The sequence below is a fragment of the Peromyscus maniculatus genome, chromosome 9 (genome assembly GCF_049852395.1).
Source record: "Peromyscus maniculatus bairdii isolate BWxNUB_F1_BW_parent chromosome 9, HU_Pman_BW_mat_3.1, whole genome shotgun sequence".
NCBI classification, from domain to species: domain Eukaryota; kingdom Metazoa; phylum Chordata; class Mammalia; order Rodentia; family Cricetidae; genus Peromyscus; species Peromyscus maniculatus.
The window spans coordinates 85,235,768-85,242,785 of NC_134860.1; the positions used below are offsets into that span (position 1 = coordinate 85,235,768).

At 39.1% G+C, this 7,018-nt stretch overlaps 1 protein-coding gene across 3 annotated transcripts in view; it reads left to right on the forward strand.

The window, feature by feature from the left end:
• Nucleotides 1-6,064, forward strand: part of Tdrd3 (tudor domain containing 3) — a 164,709-nt gene extending 158,645 nt beyond the window's left edge. For all 3 annotated transcript variants that reach the window (XM_006975542.3, XM_042285266.2, XM_015994409.2), the window contains exon 14: nt 5,816-6,064. The gene's annotated coding sequence lies outside the window, so the exon portion shown is untranslated. The remainder of the gene's footprint in view (nt 1-5,815) is intronic.
• Nucleotides 6,065-7,018: the final 954 nt, after the last annotated feature.

Consider the following 7,018-nt stretch of genomic DNA (forward strand, 5'->3'; position numbering starts at 1 on the left):
CTTTTTGAAACCCACTACCTATGGTGGGATACCTCACACAGCCTTGAGGCAGGGGGAGGTGCTTGGACCTGCCTCTACTAAATGTACCTCCCCATGGGAGGCCTTACCTTCTTGTAGGAGGAATGGGGGTATGGGCTTGGAGAGGGAGGCTGGGGTTGGGAGGAGGAAGAGGGGGGATCTTTGATTGGAGATGTATTCTTAATTATAAATGTCTGGCCTTAGCTTGGCTTGTTTCTTGCCAGCTTTTCTTAACTTTAAATTATCCCATCCACCTTTTGTCTTTGGACTTTTACCTTTCTCTTCTGTAATTCTTATTTTCACTCCTACTCCATGGCTGGCTGCATAGCTGGCCCCTTATTTTCTCCTTCTCTTGCTCCTTCTCTTTCAGATTTCTTCTATTTATCCTCTCTGCCTGCCAACCCTGCCTATTTCTCTCTCCTGCCTCACTATTGGCCATTCAGCTCTTTATTAGCCCATCAGGTGTTTTAGGCAGGCACAGTAACACAGCTTCACAGAGTTAAACAAATGCAACATAAAAGTAACACACCTTAAAATGATACTCTACAACACTTTTCCCCACAAATGCTTCTAGAAATCCTTTGCTCCAGACCTACTGTCTTAGTTACTGTTCTATTGATGTAAAGAGACACCATGACCAAGGCAGTTTATAAAAGAAGTCCCATTTCATTGGGGACTTGCTTATAGTTCCCAAGGCTTAGTTCATGATCATCATGGCAGCAGGCAGGCATGGCGATGGAATAATAGCTGAGAATTCACATCTCATCCATAAGTTGCAGGCAGAGAAAGGAAGACTAACTAGGCCTTTGACTGGGTTTTGAAAATCTCAAAACCCACTTTTAGTGACACACCCCCTCCAAGAAGGCCACTAACTGGAGGCCAGTTCAGATAGAGATGAGTACTGTGTTTATAGTATTCTACCCTTTATCTCCCTAATCCAACTCCTCCTGTGTACTTCCTAAACCTGCCAGCCCCCCATCCCTTTCCTCGTTCTTGATTTCTGCAGTTGGTCTAATTGTGTACTCACATGTGAAGACGTAGCACTAGGATCCAGAAATCTGAGAGAACAGATCTCATTCCTGAGTGCTTTTGTATTGCTTCATACAGTTTCGTCTATTTGAAAAAGAGGGATGTTTGCAGTGTACCATCAAGAGTCAGAGAAAAACACCAGGACTGCTTACTGAACTGCGATGTGGAGGCTGTTTGCTGTTTATCTATATGTGTTCATACTAGTTTCAGAAAGAACAGCTGTCTGAAAATCATCTTCACTAGGGAGAAAGCCTGTAGTCAGGAGATCCAGAAACTGGTCTTGGGCACCAGGCACTTGACAAAGACCTTATTTATTAATATGCTTTTGGAAGGAAATACTTTCACCGTCTTTGGTTATCGACCTGTCTTGTTGTTTTCTCTCCATCATGCTAGTACTTTTGAACAGTTTAAATTTCCCATTGGGCATTTATCATCCTACAGATATTACGGACTTAGTATATTTTCTTCCAGTGCCTTCCAAGACTAATGAGAATTTTCAGGAACTCTTCCCATCGCCTCTTTTCAGCTATTAGTTCTGCTAACGTTTTTACTCAGGTTGTATTTTCCCCCATAAGTGGCCAGCACTAGCTGTTGAGTCCTTGAGGTGCAGAGAGTGTGAATTGAGGTGTGATGTAAGTGGGGGTGGGGGAACAAATTTCAAAGGGGGGAAAAGTAAATGATCTCAATAACTTTGTTGATATAAGCTGAAATAATACTTTAAATATATTGAGTAAAGTGTCATTAACATTTAAACTACTTGTACCTCCTGATTTTTCAGCTGGAAACCGTTTCTGTGCTGTGTCTCCTTCAGTTCCCATAACTTATTCATGTTTGAAACTACTTCCAATGTTCTAATATAAATACAGAATTTTTCCTTTTCTAACATTTAACTTCGTATCTCATGGTCTGCCTAAAGCCAGAGCCTAATGCTAATTGACTTCCGAACTATCCCAGCACTTTCCCAGCACAGCACTTGCTCCTTTTATCATCTGTGCACTCGATACAAGGCCGTCAAACAAACAGTCCTCCCCCATACACAGATCAAAGAGGAGCTGCTGCTTGACTCTGGGCACTTTTCTGTAGCATATAAGAACTGGTTCTCGTGATTGTTTTTTTTTTTTGTTAAAGCAGAATCAAAGTCTATACAAGGCTTTAAAGGACTTCACACTGTAGAAGATTGAACATACACTCTTAAAAGAAGTTCCTTGTGCTTACAATTAAATGTCCCTTTAGAGTGGATGAAAATAGAATCTTTTTCCAGCTTTCTGGGGATTTTAAATCCTTTAAAACAGTTTTAATGAAGCTAAAGGTTTTCAGCAGGATGTCAGGTTTCTTGGAGCTGCCTTTTGGGTTGATGGAAAAGGACAGGATCCAACAGGCTGGAAATGGAGAAGGCAGGGAAAGCTAAGGTGTACCCAGATGGGGAGGGCCCAGTCCTCTCAGCCTTCCAGGAGTTTCTTTCATGTATTTTATATGTTTGGGTTCATGGAAATTTTTCTTCAGAGAAGAGTACACTGCTTAAAAATACATTATACAGCGTGGCCCTGAGGTAACTGGCTTAACCATATCAAATGGCACAATGCAAACATTTCCTCATCAACTTAAGTGTCATAGTCTTACTTTTTATGCCCCCTAACTTAAAACTTTAATCTTGGATGCTCTTGGAGAGACCATGAATGCTTAGCACATGACAGGCTCTGGATTAAATACTTGGCAACAAAATAAAATTAATAAGTCAGTCTTTCACATGGTCCAGACACTTGTTTGGGTTGTATTGTTTTCAGGGGAAAAAAAGGTGACACTAAAATTTTAGATTTCTACTATCAACAAAAAAATGAATTTTGGATGGCAATCTTATTGTGTATCATTTTAAAAACTACTTTACCATAAAGTTAACTCAAAACTAAAGTGAGCAAGACATGCAGCGTTGGCTGGGGAAAATTAATTTTGCATTTTAAAATTCAATATATTATTAAAGCCTATGAAGTAAAATAAAATACCTCTGAGAAACTATTTTGAATGGGATATTCAGCAATAAGATACATATGCTTCCTATTCTTGTTACAAAATGGAACACATTTTTTTTCTTCTCATTTTCTTTAAGTTTCTTTTAACTTAAACATCCAATAAGAAGATACACACTGGTAGTCAGCCATTTGAATTTCCACAAATACAAATATTAAGTTATATATGGTAAAGGATTTTTTCTCAAAAATTACTTTGGATAGTGAGAAATACTTTAGGCATTTCTGTTATCACTTCTAAAAAAATATTTTTAAAAGTCCATTCATTTATTTTGGGTATGTTCCTGGGGCATAAGTGACACAGAATTTTATGTATAGTTTTGCCTGTTATTTTCCATGAACATTTTTTGGTAAATACTCGATACAACCTTACTTCCCTGCTTCTCCAGTGGAGACATGCCCAACTCACTTGGGTCTAGTACTAAGGCCAGTATAATAGGCTATCAAAGGAGGACACATACCTTTGAGGCAGGGCCAAGTGACTGAAGCCGGTCATAGGGAAGTGGAAGACATCCAGATAGCCAAGTGTGAGAGAAAGTGGTGATAAATCAGATCTGGTATTTGAGGGGAGACAATTCCAAATTCCAAAATTCTAGTTCCTAGACACTGTCTGTCATTGTTCTGTTGGAAATGTGAGTGGATATAGAAAATCGAATGTTATACACAGCTCTCTAGACAGTAAAGCTGACTAAACTTTGGACACTAGGAGAAGTTTATAATATGACAGGAGTCCCAGGAACTACATAAATCCACAGGGTCAGCCAGGGCATTCACAGGAGGGTGGAGTCTGAGAACACTGAAGAGGAGAAAGGTGGAGAGATGGACACAGTGGTCCTTAGCAAGTGGTCTTGGTGGCCACAGTAGGCTGTGAACCAAAAGTGGGCGTTACAGATGCTTACTGATGCTTTTGTTACAAACTGGAGTTTTAATGTGATGTGTTTGGTGTAGTTGTGAACTTGTAAGAATAAGAAGATCCCAGTTAAACTTGAATATTGCTGTTGGTTGTAAGTAGAATTAGAGGACCTGGTCTGTCCACTGTTTGAGTAGTTCAAGTTGTATGTTTGGCTACAGATTAGCTGAAACTCCCTAGTTAGTTATGAGGGTCAGCAGTATGTACTATGAACTCATTCTGGACTTTGGTCTTAGTTTCTTATTTAATGGAAGAATGATCTTCAGAGTTTATAACCAGAAACCTTGAAATGAATAGCTACCTGTTGTCCCATGACTGTTTGTTCTCTAAGGTCCAGTTTTAACACCATTTTTAGCTAGTAAAACCTATGTTTATAGTTGTAGGTTATTTTTTGACAACCTTGTGCAGCTTTTTTTGTAGAATTTTTTATATTAGATTAGGAAAATGATCTTTATGAACATAGCTATTGGCCTGTGTGCCAGCAGGACTGGCATTATGTAAGAATATGAGCATCCAGAGCTCAAGCTGGCAAGATGGTTCAGTGTGTAAAGCACTTGCCACACAAACCTGACCACTTGAGTCTGCTGATGGAACCCACATAAAGGAAGGAAAGAACGTACTCCACACAGTTGTCTCTTGACATCCACATGTATGTCATAGTACACATGCTGTCCCCCATCACGAACACACAGCTATTTTATTAAAGAAAAGCAGCATACGAGAGCTCTGTTTTCTAGTCACAAGTCTGCTTGCTTGGAAGACTTTGGAGCTGTGTGTTGGCAGTGGCGGATTATCTGTCCCTGCCCAGCACTTTTTCATGCGCAAAGCTAACCCAACATGTCTCTTATTATTATGTCAGCTCTTGTCACCACTGACTTTTGTGGTTTCAATACTATGGTACCTAGTGCTGAGAGGTGCTCAGCACTTAAGAGCACTTGCTGCTTCCTCTTACAGAGGATTGAGTTCAGTTCCCACATCAATGTCGGGAGCCTCACAGCACCTGTAACTCCAGCTTCAAAGATTTAACACCCTATTGTATCCTTCAAGGACAATTGTACACATGTGTACATGTGCGTGCACTCACACATGCATATATGTGCATGCAAATAAATAAAAATGAATCATAAAAAAAATTCATGTACTGAACAAGGTGGGGAACAGGTAGAGGGAGGGAACAGATGACAGACCAAAGCAAATGATAAATGACCTGGGTGGACTAACTCAGTTCAGAGATCTACTACGAAAATGTTGACGTGGGTAAGGTGGGGTGGAGAGCTGATTTTGTTGGCTGTCTCTCATTTAAGACTTCCTTTGTGAAGGAGCTGTCACTTAATCCAAGTTCCTGAAATCAGTACCTAGTAAGAAAGGATCTAACAGCTCCAGAGATATACTTTAAAAAAAATATATATATATATGTATTTTTTTAAAATTTTGGTGGGTTTTTTTGTTTGTTTGGTTGTTTTTTTTTTGTTTGTTTTGATTTTTCGAGACAGGATTTCTTTGTGTAGCCCTGGCATTCCTGGAACTCACTTTGTAGAACAGGCTGGCCTCAAACTCAGAGATCCACCTGCCTATGCCCCCTGAGTGCTCAGACTAAAAGTGTGCACCACCACGACCACCGCTTTGCCACAGTTTTGGTGTTTTAATGTTGCTTTTTATAGACATATTTATGAGCTAGGTTGTTTCGTCTAATTTATTATATTTGAGAGTACTGATATTTATATGAACATTTCACTTTTTAAAAAAGTTTCAGTAGGTTTATGCCTTCCTTAATAAAGTATAGAAGAAATACTATGAGGTCCAATTTTATTTTTTTTCCTTCTTTTTTAAACAGATTTTTTTGTGAAGGAAGAAGCTGCTGACTGAAACATCCTGGAAGCCCATTCATAGATTTTTTTCCACTTCAGAATGAGACTCACCATGCTGGATATGATATTTGGAGAAAGACAAAAGCAGTTTTTAGGGAAAAGTTTCAACCTACACAAAGCACGGGGGAAAATACTAAGTTCAGTAGAGCAAATATCTTTAAAAGTGGAAGGAAAATTTTTTCTTCTGCTATCAATAAAACCATTGTGTTATTATATATGTTGTACTGTTTTACTTGACTGTTCCTTTTCTCGGTGATCTGGCATTAGCCCCATACTAATTGCCTTCTATGGAATATCTTATGGAAGCCTTCCCCCATAATTACATAATATACTAACTGTGTAGCTAACCATATTTTGTATTAAAACAACCTGAAACCAAATAGTATTATTAGTATGGTAACAACTATCAAATATAACAGAAGAATTGAAAAGTTAATGGTAGCATGAATCTTAAAGTACTTATTAATAAAATCAAACCTGAGGCCAGTTATTTGGGTGAATGCTGGAAGATCAAAGAAGCAGAACTAGCCACAGCTTCCTTACCTTGACAGTTCCTCAGCTGATCCTGTTTCCTCAGAGTGGAAGCCTCTTAGTCCTCATCCAGAATGGATCTCAGTTGAACTGTTGCTCAGAAGCCTAAAAGCTTAACTAACCAAAAGCTTCTAGTTTCTGGTCTTCATACATTAAATACCTTTCTGCTTTCTGCCCTCACTTCCTGGGATTAAAGGCTCACTTCTTGGGATAAAGGTGTGAGTCACCATGCCTGGCTATTTACAGTGTGGCCTTGAATTCACAGAGATCCATGCCTCCAGAAGGCTAGGATTAAAGGTGTGAGTGCCACCATTTTCTAGCCTTTGTATCTAGTGACTGTTCTGTTCTCTGGCCCCACGTAAGTTTATTAGGGTGCACAATATTTTGGGGAACACAATATCACCACAGTTAATATGTAATTTATAGCACCTGACAGTTTTTGCAGATGTAATTTTAAAAGCAGGTATTCCCTTTTAAATGCGAATTGTATTCATAGGGTTCATTTGGTTGCAAGTAGTGGAAAGTTATCTCAGAACCTCAGATCACAGAAGGAATTGACTGACCCACTCCATGGCTCTAACCGCAGGATATATGTTTCAGGATTGGCTTAATTTAGTGATTCATCTATTGGAGATGTT